A 12451-nucleotide genomic window follows, 5' to 3' on the forward strand; every position below is an offset into this window, starting at 1 on the left:
ACGGTACGCCACGACGCCCCCGTCGACTGCCTCCTGGGGAACGACTTGGAGAGTTCCCCCTGGGCTCAAGTAGAGCGACGAGAGCACCTCCGCATGCTGGGACTATCTGACTGGGCCTGTGCCATCACCCGGTCCATGACCGCCCGGGCCCCCCGCTCATCCTCGGCCTCCGGGGCCGCCCAGCCCGAGGGGCTCGCACCACCTCCCGCCAGCAGCGAGGGGGAGGCGGACACCGACCCTGGACCTAGTGAATCCTCCCCCGAAGAGATGGCTTCCCCGTGCGCCCTACCAGAGCTGACACAATGGCGACACGAAGGGGGCCCCAAGAGCAGCAGTCCTGCCCCACTCTCGAAGGGGTCCGCCAACAAGCGTCCGCCCAAACCAACGGGGACCAGACCGGCACCCACTGGGTCTACTGGGCCGAGGGCCTGCTATACAGTGAGCAGAAAGTGGCAGAACTCAGGGCCAGCCGAGTGTTGGTGGTCCCCCTCCGCTTCCGGGAGTTCCTGCTCAACCTGGCACATGATGTGCCCCTCGCCGGACACTTGGGGCAAGACAAAACGTACAGCCGTTTGGTGACCCACTTCTACTGGCCTCGGATGCGGAGAGACGTGGACAACCACTGCCGGTCCTGCCAGACCTGCCAAGCCAGCGGGAAGACGGGGGGTCGGGTCAAGGCCCCCCTCCAACCCTTTCCAGCCGTCAGCACCCCATTCGAACGGGTCGGAATCGATATCGTGGGGCCCCTGGACCCCCAGACCGCCCTGGGCCACCGCTTCATCTTGGTCCTCGTGGACCACGCCACCAGGTACCCGGAGGCGGTCCCGCTAAGAACTGTAACGGCCCCCGTGGTAGGCCGGGCCCTAATGGGGATCTTCTCCCGAGTGGGATTTCCCCGCGAAGTGGTGAGCGACAGAGGCACGAACTTTATTTCCAGATACATGCGGTCCCTGTGGCAGCAGTGCGGGGTCACATACAAGTTCACGACCCCCTATCACCCTCAGGGGAACGGACTGGTTGAGCGGTTCAACAGAACATTAAAGGGGATGATCCAGGGCCTAGAAGAGCCCCTCAGGCGGAGATGGGATGTCCTGCTGCCGTGCCTCCTGTTTGCCTATCGGGAGGTCCCGCAGAAGTCCCTGGGGTTCAGCCCGTTTGAACTATTGTACGGACACCCGGTCCGCGGACCGCTCAGCCTGGTCAAAGAGAGCTGGGAGACGAAGCCCCAAGGCACCCCTCCTGACGTCTACCGATACCTCCAGACCCGCAAGTTCCGAGCCCTGGCCGAAGCCAACCTCGAGGCCAGCCAGGAGGACATGAAGCGGTGGTACGATCGGAACTCCTCTACCATAGAATTCGAGCCAGGTCAGAAGGTATGGGTCATGGCCCCGGTTGAACCCGGCGCCCTCCAGGACAAGTGGACCGGGCCCTTCAAGGTAGTGGAGAAGAAAAGTCCCGTCACCTACCTGGTCGACCTGGAGTCCCCCCGGAACCCCCTCCGGGTCCTACATGCTAACAGGCTAAAACCCCACTTTGCCCGGACCGAACTGAGCCTGCTACTGGCGACCGACGAGGGGGGCGAGGACGACTCCGAGCCCCTGCCCGACCTCTTGCAGTCCAACGTCCATGATGGAACAATCGAGGGTGTCCAACTCGCCTCTTCCCTGACTCCGGAACAGCGCAACGACTGCCAGCAACTGCTGCAGGACTACGCAGCCCTCTTCTCCCTCACCACGGGGGTGACCCACTGGTGCGTCCACGACGTCGACACCGGGGAGAGCCCCCCCGTGCGACACAGAGCCTACCGGGTACCCGACCGAGTGCGGGCATGCATCCAGGCCGAAGTAACGAAGATGCTGGCCCTGGGGGTCATCGAACCCTCCGACAGCCCGTGGGCCAGTCCTGTCGTCCTGGTGCCAAAGGCCGCAGCTCCCAGCCACCCCCCGGAGTTGCGATTCTGCGTGGACTACCGAGCCCTGAATGCAGTGACCAAGACGGACGCCCACCCTATACCCAGGGCCGACGAACTCATTGACCGCTTAAGGCCGCTCGCTACTTGAGCACGCTGGACCTCACCGCCGGGTACTGGCAGATCCAGCTCACCCCCGGCGCCCAAGAAAGGTCCGCCTTTTCGACCCCGGATGGGCATTACCACTTTCGGGTGATGCCCTTCGGAATGAAGAACGCCCCGGCCACTTTTCAAAGACTGGTGAACAAGGTTTTGGCCGGGCTTGAGGCCTTCAGCGCGGCCTACCTAGATGACATTGCCGTGTACAGCAACCACTGGGCAGAGCACCTCCTTCACATTAAAGCCGTCCTGGCTGCCCTCCAGCGGGCCGGGCTCACAATCAAGGCCAGCAAATGCCAGATCGGCCACGGATCCGTGACCTATCTGGGCCATCAAGTGGGGAGCGGGCAGGTGGCCCCTCTCCAACCGAAAATAGATGCCATCCAGGCCTGGGAACCCCCCACTAACCAGACCGCTGTCCGGGCCTTCCTGGGTCTCACCGGATACTACCGGCGGTTTATCCGGGACTATGGGAGCATTGTTGGCCCCCTCACAGAGCTAACGTCCAAAAAGCAGCCCAAGAAGGTGCACTGGACACCCCGCTGCCAAGCAGCCTTCGACACCCTAAAGACCGCAATGTGTACTGCCCCGGTGCTACAGGCCCCTGACTACAATAAGGAGTTCGTGGTGCAGACGGACGCCTCCGAGTATGGGATCGGGGCCGTCCTGTCCCAGGCCGATGAAAAGGGGCTCGACCGACCAGTGGCCTTCATCAGCCGACGGCTACTGCCCCGGGAGCAACGATGGAGCACCATCGAGCGCGAGGCCTTCGCTGTGGTGTGGGCCCTTAAGAAACTCCGGCCCTACCTCTTCGGTACCCACTTCCGGGTCCAGACCGACCACCGGCCCCTGCGGTGGTTAATGCAAATGCGGGGCGAGAACCCCAAGCTGCTGCGGTGGTCCATCTCGCTACAAGGGATGGACTTTGACGTTGAACACCGGCCCGGCAATGACCACGCCAACGCCGACGGCCTGTCCCGCTTCTTCCGCCTTGACGAGGAGAATCCCCAAGGAGATGGGTGACTCTCCATGCCTTCGGCTGGGGGGGACGCCTGTTGGACCCGGCCTCGTGGCATGGTCCTTACCCCCGTGGATTGTGCCCGTTCCCCGCCCCGGCCTTCACGGGCCACCCTTCTGAACTGCACCGAGGCCCTTTCCCCTGAGCGGCACGAGGTTGCATACCCCTCGTGGCTCCGCCATCTTGTTGCCACCCACGTGACTCTGTGCACCAGCCTCCGCGACCCCGCTCAACCCGGCCTCGACCCCAGCGAAGCCCCGACATCGAGGCACCACGAACTGGCCAGGGGGTGCCGCAGGAACCATTCATCGCCCCCGGTGGAGGACAGTATCGATGGGACCCCCAACTGTCCTCCCCTCTCGAGGTGTGATCGCCCTGCAACTCCCTTGGGCCTGGCGCCTCTCCTGCTGGGCGTCTGGCCACCTCCACCCGGCCTCTCCGCCCCCACCGGGCGCCTGGGTCCGGACATCAAAGGGCTCCAGACCTATATCTGGGGCGACCCCGCCACAGATCGGCAGTTGTATCCCGGAGTCGAGAGCCCTGCTGATTGAATCGCAGCCGACCCTACGGAGAAGAACTCTTGTCGGAACCATCACGAGCCCTGCTGACTGCGTCGCGGCTCCTTCTTGCGAACACTTTGAAGCCAACTGGAACATCGGAGCCCTGCTGACGCTGTCGCGGCCCAACCTCGCTGAAACCTCCCTCGGAGCCCTGCTGACGACGTCGCGGCTCGAGCTGAACAGAAACCGTCTTGAGAGCCCTGCTGATTGGATCGCGGCTCTCCACGAACTGTCCGCCAGAGCCCTGCTGACGCCGTCGCGGCTCGACCCCTCCGAGATCCGGAGGTCCTCCAGCTTGAGGATAAGAACTGGGCCCCAGGTACCCTCGTACCGCACTCCTGCCGAGGACTGTCCCGCTACCCCTACCCTTCCAAAGAGACACTGAGACTTTTGGTGGATCCCTCGATCCCTTCGTGTAAATATTGACCTCGTAACCTTTTTATTGCTGATAAAGAATTGCTTGTCTTGAGACAACCTCCTTGAGTCCTGTGTGGTGGTGTTACTGTGCTAGTACGTGATAGGAGAAGGATCTCTCAGGAGACTTCTCGGCAGCGCTCGGCTACTTCGTACAGTGTGAGGGCCCCCCTTGGTGGTCTCGCCGACTCCTCGGGGTCCGCCTTCCAACAGGTTAGATATGGGTGCAGCTCAGTGCCCCTATCGCATTGAATACGGGGACGCACTGACATAGCGGCAAAAGAATAAGTGGTCACCACATAGCGCATCACTAGGGCCTAAATCACGGCACAAGGTTACCGGCGTGATTGTCCAAGTGGTTGCGGGTGTGCCGCTCGCGAGCGGATTGCAACCCGTGGTTTACCTTTGTCTCAAATCGACCGATAGTTCATGGTTAAGCCGTTGGCCTGCAGAATACTGAGCTGGGCACCATAACCAAGAGTTAGGCCTGCAGGAGGAGTAGCTGAAGGAACAATATATGAATAGGTCCAGATGTACTTTGGGGGGTATTCCCCTGCAACCAAAGACAGATTTAAGACCTTCCACCCGGCTTGTGGGTTGTATGGTTGTTATATAGCAAGTGTGCGGTCGTTCAAAGTTTGGTAAAGACCACGTAGAGCCCCAGGGCATCAGGGCATTATTGACCGTGCAGCATTCGCTACGTTCAGAATAGGGCCGGTATTTGCACCAAAGTTTCCGGTTGGTTCCACAATGCACGTCACTTCCGGGCCCAGGTGTGAGGGGGAGGCTATTTAGCCTTCCCCCACCCTCACTGGCGACCTCTTTTGTCGCCCACCTCGCCTTTTCCCTCCCTACCGCTTACCCGGCGTAGGCGTGGTTGGGGGGGGGGGTTTCTGAGCGTTGTAATGTTTTCCTTTTTCGTTGCAGGCGGAGTTACAGGGCGATCTGGAAGCAGGCCGGTACAAAGAGTACCTCTGCGCGGCACCACGTGGTGCCTGAGCCAAAACGAGGAGCCTCCAGAGAGGTCCCGGAAGCCGGTCGGCGCCCCGCTAGTCCTGCGGGCGGTTGTGGGCCTGAACAACCGGGGGCTTGCTATGCGACGCTCCGCCCCGAGAGGGGGAGCGTGAGTAGAATTACCAACAGCACGTGATCGTGGAAAGAATCACTTGGGGGGCAGCACTTGCGGGTCGTTCCCGCGCTGCCCGGCTCATCAGGCGGGCAGGTGAAGTAGATGGTCGCCTGCCCTTGGATCGCCCGTAAGATAACCCACCCATTACATATACTGGAATTATGTAATAAACCTGCAGCATTTGTTACCCACTTACAACTGTTTCTTGTGTTTCATTGGGTAACCTAATTTGGGGGAGGGGGGAAAGCGGGGTGCCCCTGGGGGTACTATGTCCTTGACCGGGGGAGGGGAATGATGACCTTTTCCCCCCTCATGTATCTCCTGTACTTTGTTTACAGTCACCCATAGAACACTCCTCAGAGGACAGTAGCGGTCCGTTTAACTTCCCCCTACTTCCGGGAGTCTGGGCCGATCCTTGTGACACAGTTACATGCTCCAATGGGAAAGAGGACGACGAGAAGGAAGATTTTTTAACCGGAAAAGGGACAGAGGAAGGGAGAAGCCAAGCATATCGAGAGGAGGTGGAATCGAGGACGGAGAGCGCAAACAGATATGGTTGAGACACCCAAGACCACGATGGCGAATCTCCCGTGGGGGCCAGATGGAGGGCGTCATCGACAGCCCCAGGACAACAGACCTAGGACGCAAAGAGGAGGGAGCCGGACCCTATCCGGTACCACCCGCACGCCAGCGGCTACCAGAGGTACGCAGCCGCATCCGGGGGTGGTTTGGAAAAGGAGGCTCGGTTGCGAAAGAGCCGGTAGCCAGGGCAGGGGAGGGATGATCGCATAATAGGCACCGCTTTGCAGCTTAAATCTCACAACCGCTAGCAACAACTACCTGGTGACGGTAGTGTGTGTGGGTGATTATCCCTCACTCCCCTCCCTGTTACAATGTGCATAACCATGATTGCACGCCCTAAAGCGTATTTTTGTTTTTGTTTAGCTTTCATGCCCCTTGAACACAACCTGCTTGGACAGAGACGACATCCTGTGCTACACCCTTCCTCTGACGGAAAGACGGGAGGCAAACCAAGCCATGTTGTACTTTTGCCTCAGGAAACTGTGAATAAACCCTTTTTGCACCGCATTTCTCTCTGGTTGTCATTGCCCATTTCACAGGTATATTGCACACTCATGACTTTTCCGTCCCAACAGTCACTGTGCTATATTAGGATTGTGACTTATGAACTGCAAGTAACAAAAGGATCTCTGTGACGAAAGCAGTAACCCACTTACCTATCCACATAAAATACAGTTCTGTGAACTGAATGGTACATGTTCTTTGCAGCAGGCAGGGGTGCCTCCTCCGTAATGGCAGGGGAGTGTCACCCCACTGCCAGCACTGCCAGCAGATGATAAATAAAACGATAATAGCACATTGTTATTATCATTTTATTTATCTCTGTCCGAGTTAATTACATTCGACAGGAGGGGTATGGCTGGGCCAGTGCAAGGAGGAGCACTGTGCACTTATAAGTGCACATGTGCACTTATGTTTCTCCAACCTGGCTGTATTGTACAGCAGAGTTGGAAAACCCTACAGGCTCCCAGGCACTGTCTGAGTGGCAAACGAGGCTGTCAGACCAATCCTGGTGCTGCTCTTGTGCTAGAGAGCATCGTCTAGATAGGTTGGGGAGCCTGTGACCTGAGGGACCATCCCCTTCCGGCACGCAAGGAGCAGGAAGAACAAGGCGGCTGGCAGCGGGAGCGGAGCGGCAGGTAAGTGATTTTTATTATTTATTTTTTTATTCTCCAACCTCGCCCCCCCCCGCCCTGCTGCCCTACTTGTTTTAATTTCTGGCTGCCACCACTGGCAGCAGGCATATTGACCTTCTGCGCTACTTTATGATGATTCAAAACTGCCACTAGACAAAACTGGATGTCTCTCCAGCAGAAACATTAATCAGGAGAGTTATGTTGATATTTGTATTGTTGTCTGAACAATGCTGGACACAAATGGAACTGCAGCAGGTACTTTTAAACCCACAAGTTATTTCTAAAGGCTGCGCCCCCCGAGGTCAGTGCATTGGTGGCACTGCCCTAAAACTGGCCCTGGTACCCTCCCTCAATAGGTGATTATTCATGCCCTCTCAGAAAGGTAACAACTGAGGTATTTCATTCAAACTGGACCAGCCTCACCCTGGATGCCCGTATCTACACGGTTGTTAGTAGATATTTATTTGATCTCCCCGCTCTCTGTAAAGTTTTTCATTTGTTGTCCCTAACTCATAAAGTAGTTTCGAGCAATCCTTTCATTCAGCCTCGAGTGGATTACTGTAACCCTGGGAACAATCTCCACAGACTTCAATACAGACAAAATATCATCCAACTGAAGCCTCTTGTAGATGCTGACAGGCCCTTGGAAAGCTGACAGCCCCTAGAACAGAGAAAGGACGTTGCCCTACAGTGTACCAAACAATCCAATAGCGCAGAGAGCAAAGGCCCCTGCCAGAGAGGAAAGTCCTTCACACTGAAGTCTCTTGTAGGTTGTGACAGCTCAGGACCGCAGACAGAACCAGCCACAGAGACATGTCACCCCAGTAAGAGATCTCCGTGGACTGAGATACTCCCCAAGTGCAGGCAGGCCCGGCCGCTCTACTAGAGCAAGGGGTTATCTGAAGGAATTCTGCGGATTATTGTGGCCTTCTTTTTCTCCACAAACATCTTTCAATGAAATGACAAAAATGTCATAACACCTATATGCTGGCATGAGGCTGTGTGTCATCAGTTTGTCTGTTCTATGGACATTCTCTTAGCTCGAAATATATTAGCGAAATTTCTCTGCAGGCACAATAAAGTGAGTTTTTTTCTAAACACCGCAAGCAGTTCCTGACAATTAATGTGCAATTTCCTCTCCAGGTTAAGAAACCAAATGACGAGGTGTGCAGTGAGCCTGACTCAGCTAAGATGTCTGCTCCTGTTTCCTATAAAAAGAGATGGACGCTTTCCAACAACAGACTCAAATGTAAGTCCAGGGTGGGACACCAGGCGCCCCAACCTAATTCTCTCTCCTCCCTCTCTCTCTCTTTTATCTACATCTACCTGTGATCCTCCGTCTCCTACATCATATGGAGCTCTCTCTACATGCCACTGTCCATCTGCCCCTCTCCTTTTCTTTCTCGCTACACCCCTCACTGTCTTGCTGTTTCCCTCTCTTTGTCTCTGTCATTTCGATTTATTTCAAATCAGTCAGCTCCCTTCAGTGCTGTTCAGCACTGCTTCATGTGCATGGCCTATGGCTGGGGTTACAGGCATTGCCAACGCGTTTAATTTGCCTTTGCATTGTGTGAAGTCAGTTCCCATGCAGGTGATTGCCTATGGTAGTAATTGTGTATTTCCTCATACTTGGATCAGTGAATCTCGGTTTCTACTCTGCCTGGTCACACTGAGAGATCCCGGTTTGCTGTGCTTTGCATGAGTGTCTGTGTTGCGCTCTCTCGGTCTCCAGTCTGTGCTGACCCTTCCCGTGGTTATTGGTAGACTGTCTTTGGGATTCTTCCCTGTCAGCTGATGTTCTTTAGGGAGTCATTACTGTCTACACGATTGGCGCATGTCATTTAACGTTTTGGCTGTATTTGGGTTTCAGGCACTATCCCTTCAGCACCCAGGCTCAGGGTGTATCTGACAGACAGACAGACACACGCGCACACAGACACACACACACTATATATTTCCTGTTTACCACTCACACCTCCATTCTCTCTCATTCAGGTTCTCCACTGTTGTCAGTATTGTTGCTCACACTCCCCTCTTTCCCTCTCTAACACACTATACTGCAGAGGAGCCTGTCACCCCAGGAGCCTTTGAAGTCAGAGATTGCGGGGCATTGGTCGGTGCATATCTTGGGGTTTGTGGGGGACACCTCATTGAGCATGGAACTGGGTGCCTGATGGTTGTTTCCTAGCGTACAAACTCAGCTTCTCTCATACAAAGGAATGTCGTGCACTCCTTTTTTAGGGCACTAGTGCGCCTTCCCGTGCCTTGCAATGCCTCTTTAGTTTCAGACATAGTCATATTTCAGAGCGGGGCTGGCCACTGGCATAGCCAGGTTACAATAGGCCCTCGTGCAAGCAAAGTAACCGCTCCTGCCCCCACCAGAGTGACAACCAGTGCTTGATTAGTGAAAGAAGAGTGATGGTGCCCGAAGCTCTGGCCAGAAGCTGGCGGCATTAAACATCGGCGTGCCGAATACCAAGGGCAGTAGTCGTTAATCCACTACCAGAAACTCCCTCCCCCTTTTCTCACTCTTGCAGGTTCCTGCTTTCTCCCTTCGTGATGGTTTTGCCGTCTTTCTATTCTTCCGTGTTTCCCATCTGCGTGTTTTTCCCTCTCCTGCACTCGGTAAATATTAGATGCTGGAAATACGTGCCGGTCCTCAAAAATACGTGCCGGTGACACCCACCAGGAACCACCGGCTCAAATTAAGCACTGGTTACATCACAGTCTGTCAGATGCCCCCAGCACTCCTCATTTTCCTTTGCCAGAGTCTGCATCAGCCATGTCAAAGCTCACTACCATTATCATACACACACTATTGTATTTACAATTCCTGCACTGCATATGTCCGAGTCAAAGCCTAACAACCATTACCAAAGTGAACACGTTTGGCCCTTGTGAAGTGCACACTCACACTGCTGCCCTCATGTAGGCACATCCCTCACTCTGCACTCACTCAGGCACAACTTTCAACCTTTAGACCACTTACGCTCCACTCGCAAAACAAAAAACTATGACTTTTCATAAATGCTTCTCTATGCAGTGAAATAATGTGATGTATTAAGTTGAAACGTTAATCAAAAAAATATACTTTTTGAGGGATTTGGAAGACACGTTATCATATTTTACATAATCCATAATATTTGTTGCACAATTCCCATGCTAAATGTTCTAATGCCTCAGCTCGGGCCTGTGCTCTTAGAGCCAAGACAGGCTCTTAGAATCAACAGAAACCCTTAACTCGGCTCTCCCTGACCATTTGTTGGCTTGCCTACCTCTCCTACAGTACTGTGTATAACAGTTACTTGAGTCCAGACGCATAACTAATCCTACTTCTGGTTTTAATTAGGATACATTTGCAGTAGAGACCCCAATAAGTTGTTTAGAGTTACCTTTGCATTTTCTTGCAAACATTGCTAAAATCATCTATTTTCTCAGTTTAAAAAAAAAAAAGCACAGCGCAATAACAGCGCGACCTGCACTAATGCAGCACCCAATCTCCAGCACTCTGTCCTAAGTAAGTCTATGTTATTTTACTAACTGCCATTGTTTGCCCTCCACCTGTCAGGCTGAACATTACTGTGACTATCTTGTCTTTAGAAGCCGCCCAGCAGCTGGGGCATAACTCCTGCTGTGACCTCTGCTGGAGGCAGGCAGCCAGGGCTGTATGGTGCTCTCTGCATTTAGAAAAATGTGAGGATGCGCACTGCTCGGCCAATCCGTGCATACAACGAGGCCTTCGTAGTGCCCCTGCAGGTGCTTCTGTGGATTCTGCTCTTCAGTCTGATTCCAGCAGCTGAATTAATCGGAATGAGACAACAGCAAGGTCCCAATGCTGTGAGGGCCCCTGTGGCACTAGTAGGCAGTGGTGCTGGAACAATTTTCAGACTGATGGTGCTCCCATTAGTGTTATATCACTGAACTCATAGGGATTCTGAAACATCCAAGCATCACGCAAAGAACACGTGTCAGAACTGAGCCACCCCCCTGCAGAAGATGAGCGGTAAGGGTGTAGTATGTAACTGGTGCTCCATTTAGCAGCACACTATCACAAATATATTACTAAAGCATGATGCGGTAGCCACTGTCATTTACAGACAGCACATTTACCATTAAAATGACCACTACATTTGCACAGACATACAATTTTGCTGATAAAACTATATAGCGCACAAACAATAATGTGGGGAAATTATATTTCAGCGAGTATTTGTCACTTGCGCATCACCAAGTAACCTGTCTTGATTTGTGATCCTATTAAAATCTATGTTTCCATCACTATTTAGAATTAGGAAAAAAGAGTGCTTCAGTTGTGCTTTTCTATTTATTTTGAAATGTTTGTGCAGTTCATTTATAGATTTTTAAATTTTGTTCTGTTAGTAGAAAACTACAAACTCCAGCCTTTCATTTCACACCAGCAAGATTTTCACATAGTTCACTTTACAAAATCCTGACACTTTGCAGGAAGCAAACGGAAAGTAAACACCAGTCTTAATGTTAAGAGAATAAGGGGCAATTTGTCAGAAGACTATACTGACATTTTACCTCTGTTTTTGAGCCTACAGCTGATGTGAAAAAATAAAAACAAAAGTTAAAGTCCTCTTTAGAGCCCATTCACCTTCAGAACTCCTGCATGGTTATTTAGGTGCCCTCTTGCGCTCAAAGGGCGCCTGTAGTGGCCCCCCTCGCACCTCTGGGCCCCGGTGCATTGCACTGGTTGTACCACTGGCAGCTGCGCCCCTGAGGCTGGCTTGCAATCAGACCAGTTACTGCTGGGATCCTATGGGTCACGTACAGCTCCTCCGCTGTAAGATCTCAAGGCACATTATTCCAAGGTGGTGTTTTAAGGAAGACCACTAACATATGTGCCAAGTCCCATTTAATGAGGGGCACATTCAGCCAGTCATTTATTTCTAGGCCGCATCACTCTACATGCTTTTAGGATGTAAGCATGTGCTTCAGCGCCCCACATAGGGTTAGAGGCCCACAAATATTATGGGGAAAGCAAAAAGCCGCAGATTCCAAACAAGCACTGAAGTAGCAGTGAGGTGGGTGCTGCAGCACCCCAAAGTAACCATGCTGGAGTTCAGAAGGTGACTGAGCAATAAAGGTGCCTTTGAATTTTATTTTCTTGTTGTCACATCTGCTGTGCGTTCAAAGACAGAAGTCAAATGTCAAGTTATGGCTTTTGTCAAATCAGAGCTTATTCTTTTAACATGGAGATGGGCATTTTCTTTCTGTGGTGGCAGGAGGCATGAGGATATGCAGAGGTTGCAACCCCAGTGATTTTTCACTTTAGCCCCGTTTTTATAATTATTTTTAGTAACATGATATGTTTAAATTCATTGTTTCATACCACGCACAGACATTACCAACGTAGATTCTCTTTATACCACGGGGATTTGTCCAGGAATAGTTTAGAATGGTTTGCATTTACGTGTGTAATCCACGTGTATGCAGCGACTAGTTTTGGGGCGCGAGCAAGGCTAATAATACACTGCCGGTTGTTCTACTTTGTGGCCATCTCCGGCAACATAGTGGTGA

General features: G+C 53.1%; 1 long non-coding RNA gene across 1 annotated transcript; it reads left to right on the top strand.

The window, feature by feature from the left end:
* Positions 1–5661: 5661 nt before the first annotated feature.
* Positions 5662–10360, top strand: LOC146871501 (uncharacterized). Its single transcript, XR_014959569.1, has 3 exons — positions 5662–5892; positions 6135–6910; positions 8051–10360. It is a non-coding gene; the product is annotated as an uncharacterized LOC146871501 (long non-coding RNA).
* Positions 10361–12451: the final 2091 nt, after the last annotated feature.

This window comes from Triturus cristatus, chromosome 1_1, assembly GCF_964204655.1.
Source record: "Triturus cristatus chromosome 1_1, aTriCri1.1, whole genome shotgun sequence".
In the NCBI taxonomy this organism is placed as follows: Eukaryota; Metazoa; Chordata; class Amphibia; order Caudata; family Salamandridae; genus Triturus; species Triturus cristatus.